We start from the raw sequence: 12,032 nt of genomic DNA, 5'->3' as shown, positions 1-12,032 counted from the left end.
TAACAAAAGATGTGTAGTTTTAGATATAATTTGTCTGCTACTTATACTTTTCTCAAACATACCTTTTGTTATCAGTTATGTTTATCATGTTCTTTCAGTCAGCTTCACCACCGGATGAGTTATTCAATTTCTCCTGGACTCCACCAATTCAGAAACCTTCCTTTTTGTTCTCTCCAACAGTTCCATCTTCCTCTACAAATGCTTTTCAATCTATTTTTCCCAACCTCTTATGTATTTGATCCAAAGGTGTTGTTTGACTTCTTTTATTTGCTTTCAGAGAACTCTACCTTTGAGTTTAGTAATATCAATGTACATGAGTCAGAAATAATGTTACCTATAAATGAATGAAAATGGTGTGTGATTGCAAAAGTTACTTTCTCAGCAAATCAACATACATATTCTTGGTTTCCCATTGCAGATAAAAGATCAATTCAGCTGAGTAATGTCACTGTACAAACTTTGGAATCAGGTAAAAGTTTTGTATTATTTTCATTTTTAATGTCTATCTCTTTCTTGGAGAACTGTGGATCTTAACATAAGGAAAGTTGCAGTTAGCCACAATAACAGATATGAAATATATTCCTATCACATATCCACTTATTGTAGTTAAAAGTTAAAGTCTGTCCCGCATCAGGCCAGTGCTTATGCCGGTTTCCATGGCGTGAAGCGACTGAGAGTACGAGACTCCCCCCGCCGGATAGGACGTCAGTCTATCGTGAGATTAACTCCCAGCATTTTTGCCGGTACCCATTTTCAGCTGGGTGGACTGGAGCAGTGTATGGTTAAGTGCCTTGCTCAAGGATACAACATGCTGCCTCGGCTGGGGCTCGAACTCATGACCTTCAGATAGCTAGTCCAACGCCTTAACCACTTGGCCACGCACCACATGTACTATTTACGACAATCCAATCCTAAATTTCAGTTAAGTGTATGTCAGATAAGAAAAGTATTCATAGGCAGAATAACATGTGTTACGTACCCCGTAACTGGGTTGCCAAACCAGCAGAAATGGATCACTCAGTTGGAGTCTGGAGTACTAGAACTAAGAAAGCTTTATTAAAGAAAACGAGCAACACAGTAATCGAAAGGATAATAAATGCAACAGTTCAGCGATGATAAACGCACATGTGCACAGAATTAAGATAACAGCATCAATCAAGCTCTATCGTTGTCTAGGGGTAAATGACCAAATTTCAAAATGACTCAAAGTTCAGTCCAGTTCAGTTCGCAGTAATCGTTGCCATGGCGATGGACAACGTGGGGGAAGAGAGAGATAGAATAGGAACAACTGATCATTCAGAACACTGCTTCACTCACAGACCAGCGAGATGGCTCACAGACCAGCGAGATGGCTCACAAACAGCTTTTTGGGTGGGTCCTTGGTGATGTCACCTGAGGTCACCGACTGTGACCCCTCCTCCAGATGCGGTCGATCCTCTGCAGTGAACCCGGCACCCAGGCAAGGGCGGACACACACCGGGTTCCCGCTGATCGTACCTTTCCACCCTTGTCGTTGTCTGGTACTTCCCACCCACTCGTGAGAGGCGCACCGCTTCCAGGGTCTCGTTACCTCGGGTGGCGTGTGTCCCTGTCTTAGCGAACCTGTCCCCTTTTTATCCCCCTGCTGGGGTATCGCCTGTCCATCACTTCAAACAGTTCAGGGTTCAAAGGGGGAGCCGCTCCAGACAGCTCTCTCTCCCACGTCCCTTCATTACACATCTCCAGACGCTGCTCCATTGTTCCTTATCTCTCCTTCCCCTGAGGGCAGGTGGCAGACCAACTGCTGATGCCACTGATGCTAGCCCAGGCCAGCAAACATCTTAATTTTATGTGTATTCTCGTAACACATGGAAGTAACTTGATTAGGTTAGGGTTAAATCGGGGGTTACTGGGGAAAAAATGCAATTGTGTGCTTTTCTAACAATGTTTTAAAAAGCTCAGAAAAGATCACATACTTGATAGCACATGAAAAACAGTGTTCCATGTTGACCAGGTACAGTAGGCATTACTGAAAAAATCTTACTGAATTTCTTGTAATTGCTTTCACTTAGATGTGTAACACAATCACCAGCCCTTAAAGACAAGACAGTCACAACACTGACTATGCTTTCTAAGCTACAGGAGACTTCTGTTTCTCTCAATGTGACAACATTAATAAGTTCTTACAGCAGGGAGAATGCTCTGAGGTGTAATGACAGGAAGCAAATGAGCTTGTGGAACATATTATCCATAGGAACGATGTAATGTACACAAGAGAGCCAAGCAGACTTTCCAGAGTTATCTGCAGGACAGCTGTCAGAAAGTTGCAAGAAATATCTCAGTTCAGAATATTTGCTGCATTGTTGATTAGTATTGTAAAAGTCTTCATGGCCCCACAAAACTGATGAGTGTGAGTTCTCACAATACTTTTTTTTTATGTTTGTTCCTATTCACGTTCAACCTTACCTACCAATACATTCTCACACGCTGTCTTTACCTCTTCTCCCTTTCTCAGTGCCTCTACCTCTCTCAATTGCCTTATGTCTCTTGCTTTGTCTCAATGTCTTGCGCCCTGTTGCTCTCTCTATCTCTTTCTTATCCACAGGAATGACAGTAAACTTCCTAAGTCCTACCACTTTAATTCAAAGGTTTCAAAGGCACATTTAATGTCAGAGAAATATATACAATATACATCCTGAAATACTTTTTCTTCACAACCATCCATGAAAACAGAAGAGTGCCCCCAAAGAATGAATGACAGTAAAATATTAGAACCCCCCAGCCCTCCCCTCCCACACATAAGCAGCAGCAAAGCAACAGTCCCCCTCCCCCACCAGCAAAAAAAAATCAGCACCCACCACCAAGCACTCAAGTGTGCAGCAAAGCATCAGCAAAGACACACACTTGCAGTACCTCAAAGACCACTTGTTCACCGAGTATTCGACATACCAAAGGCTCTCTCTCTCCCTAATAAGGGAGAAAGAGATGTCTCCATTTCTGAGTGAGAGGGGAGACATTCTTCCTCCTACTTTGATATGTTTGTGATCTCCTACACTATTATAATGGAACCCAATGTAAGCTTGAGGAACAGCATCTCATCATCCATCTGAGCACTCTGTAACCTTCTGGGTTCAAAATCAAATTCCGCAGCTTCAGGTAACTTGTTTTCTCAGATTAAAATACCTCAGGACATCCATCTGTGATATTGGCTGTCTCCATTGGTACAGCTTGACCTGTTGGGCATTTTGAAACTTTTACATTCCTTTGAGACTGCTGTCTCTCTCTAACTGCTCTATGCATTCATTAACCTGATGACCTGATTTAAAGATACCTTCACATCAAGTATGGCCTTAGCATACCTTAGCTATTCCAGTCAACAGCAGGACAGCAAAAGCCAGCCCTGCTTTTGGAAGGCAGTGAAATAAAATATAGGAATGAAGAGGAATTGTCCTAAAGACCAAGATGGATTGTGCTGTTGTCATACTCCCTTATGCTTTGGAGACATGGACAAGTACAGCAGACATGCCAGACAGCTTAACCACTTCCACATGACCTGTCAGTGCTAAGTTTTTCACATTAATTGACAGGACAAGATACTGCTTCTGTTGCAATTAAACATCCCGAGCATTTGCACATCTCAAATCCAGTGGGCAGGATGTGTCAGAAGAGTGGCTGATGGCAAAATACCAAAATAGAAACTTTATGGCGAGCTGACTGATGGCAAAAAGATGGAGAAAAGAATTCTAAGACTCTTAAAACATTTCTGAAGAGTTTCAACAGTGTCAAATACCACTGGAATCAAGCATTAGATCATCCTGTTTGGCCTACCTGCATAAAAAGAGGTGTTCCTACATATTGGGAAGCTTTAATCATGGATGAAAAGAGATTCTCAAAAATGAAGATCTGATGCTACAACATCCCTACGTCTCTGTCATTTGCGTGAAAAGAATTATCAGGCCCAAATTGGTTTGATCAGTCACCTCCATACAAATCACAACATGATAGATGATATCAAGGTCTTATTTGAGAGTGAGTATTGAACAAGAACAATCCTTCCCTTACCTACTAATGTTTTTTCTTTCTTTCCCTGTTAACAAAGGGTCTTCAATTTGAAATATTCATTTCTTTTCTCTTTCTACAGATGGTACCCATCCCACTGAGTGTTTCCACAGTGTTTACCACAAATACCATGCACATGTGCATAAGATATAAAACTCAGAAATGAATATTTAGCCTAATTAATCCATTGTGCTCAATACATCCCTCCTCTCATCTTTCCTCATCTAAATCTATCACTGTAATCTATTTCCTTCTCCCTCAAGAGTTTGTTCCGTCTCCCCTTAAATGTATCTATAGTATTTGTAAACATACATTTAAGAGCATGAGGGTAACAAAGTTTTTTCTGAATTTCATATTGGATTACTTGATAACTATTTTACAGTGATGGCCTCAACTTCTGCTCTTCCCCAAAAATGGAAACATTATAGGTGAATCAACTCCATCCAAAACCCTACATTAGTTTTATAATACCTCAAACTGCTTTTCTCATGAGACAAGAGAGCCAGCCTGTTCATCCTTTCCTGTTGTGTATGCTCTTGCATTTCTATATCATCCTTGTAAATCTTTCCTCCATCACTCCAGTGCTTAGCAAAACACTATGAAAGATCATAGGGAGTAGGTACAGAGGGCTGGAGACACGTACTCAACATCTTAGGAACAGCATCTTCTCCCTCGGCCATCAGATTTCTGAATGGGCCATGAACACTACCTCACTATTTTGCTCTCTTTTTGCATTATTTTTTTAATATTTCTTATTGTACCTACAGTGTTTTTTATTTATTGTACTGTACTCCTACTGCAAACAACAAATTTGATGATATACATCAGTGATAACAGACCTGATTCTGATTGAAGGAAGTTACAAATTGTTGGGCTCGCTCACCTATAACTACTGTTGAGATGCAAAGCCACGAGATAGGCAAAGCTGAAATTTGAAATAAACTTTTATTCAGTAAACCCATGCACCTACAAAAATCTCAAAACTCAAAACTCAATAGTACATCCCAAAGCATAACTTTAAATGGTTTACCCAATAACATTCGAGAGGAAAGTTGATCAGTGAAAGTCAGCCTGGGATTGGTTGTCAGCTGATGAAACGGCATTAGTTGTTGCAGTTCACTATAACACCTCCCTCTTGTAGGTAATAACCTTTAAGATTTGAGCCAAGGATCGATTTGGATTGGAACAACCAGCTCGAACTAGCAATCAGTCCTTCTTAGTGGTTGCAGGAGATCACTTCCTTGTTGCGTTGTGACTTGTGGCTGTGCTGGTGCTGGTGGTTGGTTCAATCAGGTTAAATGAAGCTCTTCCAGGAGGAGATGAGGGTCCAGTTCTGTGTTTGATGATCTAGCTAACAAGCCTGTTGTGCCTTTGGGAGCATGTGTCTGCAACTGGTTGATGTGGCGACACCGACAATATGTGTCTACGATAACTTTGTAGAGCACTTTCCACATTCATTTGACAATCGGGCCTGGTACCCAGGGGTCTTGCCCATTGCAATACTGCCTGACACACACTGCAGCTCTGGGCTTGAATGACTTCACCCATCAACCAAGTTCTGTGTGGCTGGCTTTGTGCACCTGACTGTCTGCCTTTATCAGATGTTGGACACTCTGCCAGAATTGCATCCAACACTGTCACAGTTTTCTTCTCAAAATCCCTTCAGTGACTTCCCTCAAGGCCTGTATGTGGTGTAATTTGATATGTAAACAGAAATAAACTTGCCTTGCCCAATGCTCCTTCCCCTCTTGATTTTGGAAGCAACTGTTTGAAGATATCCACAAATCTCTCTGCGTGGCTGTTGGACTGTGGATAATTCTGGTGTTCTGGCAGTATGCAGCAAACTGTTATGAACTGTATTGAGTACCAATGGAAACAAGAGTTTCTGCCATCTCAAAGCAGCTGGAGCAGCTGTTGAATGGTAGCCTCTGTCATTGTTGACTTCATAGATAATACTTCTGCCCATTTGTATTAGGCAACAACCAGGACAAGGTAGGTAAACCTGTTGATTGGGCCAGTGAAGTCAATGTGTAATTGACTCCAAGATCTGGTAACTTGAGGCCATGGTAGTGGTTTGTCTCTACTTGGATACTTTGCTGCCACAGAGCACTGAGAACACTGCTTGCATACAAATGTGATATTTTGTCAATGCCCGGTCAGTATGCAAAATTTCTTGCCAGGGCTTTTATTCAGTTGATACCTGGGTGACCATGAGAGAATCGTTCCAGTACTTTTGGTCGAAGTATTCATGGAATCACTATTCTGTCTCCAAACATTAGGCTGGAGTCTACATTTGACAGCGATGTATGACGTCAGTAGATGGCCAACTTTGACTGGCCATCTGACAATGAGGTATCTGGAGTTATGTTGAAGAAGAAGAGCTGCAGCCATTTCTGTACTGATCTTGTCAACTGTGAACAGAAGACCTTCAGCAGTATCCAGTGCAACTTGGTGGACTTCACAATCAATTGAATTCGCACCCACAAATCCATCTTCCTTTTCTGTAACCTGTCATTCATAAGTGTGGAGAGGGCATCTGTCTGACCATGTTTGTGGATAGATGTATACTTGATTTTAAAATCATAGGCTAATAACATCATTACCCACCTTTATAGATGATTTGCTTTGTACATCAGGATGCCTTTCTTAACCTAAAGATAGACAACAGTGGCTTGTGATCAGTAAGGAGAGTAAAGCAGCTGTCATAAAGGATCTTGTGGAATTTTGTCACAGCAAAGATGAATCCCAAGGCTTCCTTCTCAGTTTGACCATAGTTCTTTTCCACTGTGGTCAGTGATCTGGCTGCATGCTTGACAGCTATTTCTGAACCATCAGGGAAGATATGGGATACGACAGCACCCACCTGGAAGTTGGACACATCCGTTGCAATGACGTTTGGCAACTCTAGGTTGAAATGTGTCAAGGGCAGGTCAGCATATTCTCCACCTGATCAAAAGCCTCTTGGTAGTGTTTGGACCATTTCCACGTGTCACCCTTGTTTAGCAGGGCATTAATTGGCTCCCGTGTTGGCACGTGGCCAAGTGGTTAAGGCGTCGGTCTAGTGATCTGAAGGTCCCTAGTTCGAGCCTCAGCTGAGGCAGCGTATTGTTCCCTTGAGTAAGGCACTTAACCAGACATTGCTCTGCGATGACCCCAGTGCCAAGCTGTATCGGTCCTAGTGTCCTTCTGTTGGACAACATCAGTGACGTGGAGAGGGGAGACTTGCAGCATGGGCAACTGCCGGTCTTCCATACAACCTTGCCCAGGCCTGCGACCTGGAAACCTTCCAAGGCGCAAATCCATGGTCTCATGTGTTACGTACCCCGTAACTGGGTTGTCAAACCAGCAGAAATGGATCACTCAGTTGGAGTCTGGAGTACTAGAACTAAGAAAGTTTTATTAAAGAAACAAACAACACAGTAATCGAAAGGATAATAAATGCAACAGTTCAGCGATGATAAACACACATGTGCACAGAATTAAGATAACAGCATCAATCAAGCTCTATCGTTGTCTAGGGGTAAATGACCAAATTTCAAAGTGACTCAAAGTTCAGTCCAGTTTAGTAGTTCAGTTCGCAGTAATTGTTGCCATGGCGATGGACAACGTGGGGGGAGAGAGAGAGAAAACGGGAACGACTGATCATTCAGACACGGCTTCACTCACAGACCGGCGATATGGCTCACAAGCAGCTTTTGGGCAGGTCCTTGGTGATGTCACCTGAGGTCACTGACTGTGACCCCTCCTCCAGATGCGGTCGATCCTCTGCAGTGAACCCGGCACCCAGGCAAGGGCGGACACACACCGGGTTCCCGCTGATCATACCTTTCCACCCTGGCCGTTGTCTGATACTTCCCACCGACTCGTGAGAGGCGTACCGCTTCCAGGGTCTCGTTACCTCGGGTGGCGTGTGTGTTGCCTTAGCGAACCGGTCCCTTTTTATCCCCCTGCTGGGGTATCGCCTGTCCATCACTTCAAACAGTTCAAGGTTCAAAGAGGGGAGCCGCTCCAGACAGCTCTCTCTCCCCCGTCCCTTCATTACACATCTCCAGACGCTGCTCCATTGTTCCTTATCTCTCCTTCCCCTGGGGACAGGTGGCAGACCACTTGCTGATGTCACTGATGCTAACCCAGGCCAGCAAACATCTTAATTTTATGTGTATTCTCGTCACACATGAGACTAACGGATGCCTATGAATGAAAATTGGCTCCCTCCGCCAGTGCATTGCTGGAAGAACTGCTGAAAAATGACAGATCATTCTCAAAAATGATCGTAAAGTTCTGACATCTAATGGTGGAGGCATCTTTAAGATAGCAGTGTTGATTTCGGGACCTGGCTGATGACCGTGCTTATCTATGAAGAATCCCAGATGCTTAACTGAAGACATAAAGAGGTTGCATTTTATGCCTGAAGTTGCATTCCAAAGTCTTGTAGTTTGTAGTTTGTTTAAGATGTGGTCCAGGGTTTGGCATAGTTCTGTCTGATCCATGCCCATCACAATAATATTGTCAAGGAAAGTAGCAACACTGTCAATATCACTCAGCATGGTGACCATAAACTGTTGGAAAATTGAAGGTGCCACCTATACCCTCAAAAGCAGATGGAAGAAGAAAAGCAACCCCTGATGGGTTGTTATGATGAAAAGCTCCTGTGAATTTTCCACCATTTCTACCTGGAGGTAAGATTCAGCCAAGTCCGACTTCACAAAGTAGTTGTGTTTTACTGGATCTCTTTGCAAAGAGATCTGCCGGCACTGATAATGGATACTGGTGTGTATCCAGAGCTGCATTAAAACCAATTGAGAAGTCTGCATACAACCTCACTGTACCATTGGTTTTCTTGATTACGATTATTGGGGCTACCCAGCATGAGTAGTTAACAGTTTTGATCACACCAGATTGTTGCGGGTGATCTTGGTCTTCCTCCACATTTGGTAAGGCTTACATATACAGGTTTTTTAGAACAGAAGACTAGCTTTGTGTCTGGACAGAGATGGAGTTTTCATTGCAGTTTGGTGCAGCACCCTAAACCACTTAAAACACTGCTACATACTGCTGTTAGAGTTATTGTATGGTCTCACGTATTGATGGCTTTAACTGACAGGATTTGAATGGCCAATGTCTTTGTACAGACCTCATCCGGGGGGTGTTCAGAGATCAAGCTTGTCCATCCAGTCAGTGCCAAGGACATAGAGATTTAGCTAGTCTGTTAGGTAACACACACCATTGACTTGGTTACAGTTCAGCTTCACCATGCAGTGCAGTTCGGCAATCAGTTGGAGGGTTCCACCCGTGCATTGCAGGCATAGTGATGAATTGATTTGACTAGTGGGGACCAAAGTGCCTGCCATGTGTGTTTGGAGATAATGGTGATGTCTGAGTTGTAGCTTGACCAACTGATCGTTGATAAATATGTTGATGCACTGTCTCCTGGGGGCAAAGTCAACTTTGAACATGACCATTAAATTCCTTGTAGATTTTGATGACTTCTGAAATTTCTTGTCCTTGTGTTTTACTAGCTGAGAAGACAGTGAAGTCAAAAGCTTTCTTTGTGACCATGGTGTTGGCAGTTGCTGCAAATGTGTTTCTTGCATTGGCAGATTTTTGGGGTAATCCCATGCATCACAGTTCTAACAAAGCTGTGTTTGGCCGCTTGGAGGGATGATGCCTGGGCCACTGGAAACTGCATAGACATGGTACTTTTCAACCATATGATATAGTGTTTCAGGTTGATCAAACACTGATATTCTTGTGTGACAGCTTGTAGAGTCATATCAGAATCTTGCTGCAGTCTGGCCAGGAGCTGCTTGCAAATGTCTGCTTCACCATGTGCCTTAAGTCCAAAAATCAGACATCTGAACTGTGATTCAGTCATGTTACCCAGCTTAAACTTTTCACATTCGCATTTGATGACACCGACATATGTGATGAAGTCATTGGTGTTGTGTTTTATGAGTTTTAGGCAATGATAGCAAACACTGAAGAGAGATAACTACTCTCCAAAAATGCTTGTTAGCTGTTGGACAGTATTGTCAAACAATAGGTCACACAGGTTCTTAGGCAGAATACAGATGAAATAACACTCATGGTCAGCAGTACCCAATTTTCAAAGCAAAGTGCATGACTTTCACGAGTCATCTTTACTGATGTCTTGACCTGGAATATATCATCATAGCGTTTGAACCATGATTAAAACTTAACTGCCAAAGCAGCATCAAACTAGAAGTTGATAATGGACGTAACATGAATTCTGTTCAGCGTTTGACACCAACATTATTGGACTCACCGATAGCTTGCTGGTCAAGGTTTCGATTAACTTCAGCTGGGTCACCTCAAATTAAGCTTGCTGCTGTTGTAGAATTGTGCGCAAGTCTTCTGCTCAAATTGCCATGTTGCTATAATACACATCTCGTTGCCACTCTGTTGTGTCCGCTCACCTATAACTAATGAGACCCAAACCCAGGAGATAGATCAAAACTGGAACTCAAACTATTCAGTAAACCCACACAACTACAAAAATTTCAAAACTCAGAACTCAATATTACATTCCAAAGCACAATTATTTAAATGGCTTATCCAAAAATGTTCAAGATATTGATAGGAACAATGATCAATTAGTAAAAGTCAGCCTGGGATTGGTTGTCAGCTGACCTATACCCGTTGGTTGTTTTGGCTCACCGTAACACCAATCATGCACATGATAATCATGTACAGACTGAAGTTTCTGGAGGTTTCATTTTATGCATTATATTTATTTTGTAAGTTATAGTCATTTTTATGTTTTTGCAGTGTACATCTGCTATAAAACAATAAATTTCATGTCATATAAGTCAATGATAATAAACCTGGTTCTGATTGTGAGGATCCTCCATTAAAGTTGGAGGAGTTTCTCTCATCTTGGGAGGAATTCAGTTCAGTTTTATTTCTCGCAGAAACTACTCAGTTTTTCCTGGCTAAATATAGTGTAATAAACTGGTTTTAATTATGTATCTCATTTTTACTTCAAATGGAAGGGCTTTAAACTGAAAAAATTAATCATGGGCAACAAATGATTTCTTTAATGTAGTGTTTTTCCTGAATGGTTCCAACTTTACTTTCCAGGTGAAAAAAAATTACAGAGTGACGCTAGTTTGCAAACAGAAAAGGTACAAAGAGTACAACTTGATTCAGGTAAAAGTTTTAGTTTCGTGCTTTAAGTTATAGTTAATTTAATTTTCACTTGAAAATGGGAAAATGCACTGGAACTCGAAATAAAAACTGAAATATGACGGGAAAACTGCAACAGATCTACAGAAAGGACATTGACCCAAAATGTCAATTTTGTTTTTTGGTTCATACAAAGTGTCAGGTTAGTTCAGCAGTTCTAGCACTTTTTGTTTTTAAGACATCTTGAATTCTAGCCAGAAGAAAAAAAAGTTATTCCTTAAGTAACTTTTACTGCTACTAGCAAAATAGTCCCAAGTATAGTTCTTATGGCTACTACATTCCTTTCAAAGTGTGAAGATCTCTGCGACCTCATCAGAAGATTCCACAAACTTCACTTTTTTTCATTTCATCAGAATCCTTCTCTTATTCTCTCATTTATTCTGACAGCTCACTCAGAACTTTATTAGCTCTTCATGACTCGCCAAAAACCCATAGGATTATTTTTCCTAGCAAAAGGGATTATTTGAACTCAAGCCAAAGCAGCCCTTGAAAAACATCTTCACCAGAGTTTTACTGATCAAACTGAGCACCAACAAAGACTCAAAGAAGTTTAGAATTCAGCAAGGGTACTTTTAAATAACACAGGTTGTGAAAACAATAGGTGTGGAGGGAAGCAGCAGGGGGCGGGGGAGTGAGTTGACTTCCTTCTGAGCAAATTTCATGCTTACTTAACATACGGCTTCAGTAGGTTTTTGTTTTTGTAATAAAGATGAGATGATATAAAAAAAATTGTTTTACACATTTCAGATGAGAAAACTGTTCAAGAACCCATTGGAGTAGAACGTGAA

General features: G+C 41.8%; 1 long non-coding RNA gene across 1 annotated transcript; it reads left to right on the top strand.

Moving 5' to 3' along the window:
• Positions 1 to 424: 424 nt before the first annotated feature.
• LOC134338545 (uncharacterized) lies at positions 425 to 12,032 on the top strand. The gene is made up of 3 exons (XR_010016253.1): positions 425 to 469; positions 11,140 to 11,208; positions 11,992 to 12,032. It is a non-coding gene; the product is annotated as an uncharacterized LOC134338545 (long non-coding RNA).

Source organism: Mobula hypostoma, chromosome 27 (genome assembly GCF_963921235.1).
Source record: "Mobula hypostoma chromosome 27, sMobHyp1.1, whole genome shotgun sequence".
Classification (NCBI taxonomy): domain Eukaryota; kingdom Metazoa; phylum Chordata; class Chondrichthyes; order Myliobatiformes; family Myliobatidae; genus Mobula; species Mobula hypostoma.
Note: the sequence above shows the minus strand (reverse complement) of the source record. Positions and strands in the feature narration are given on the sequence as shown.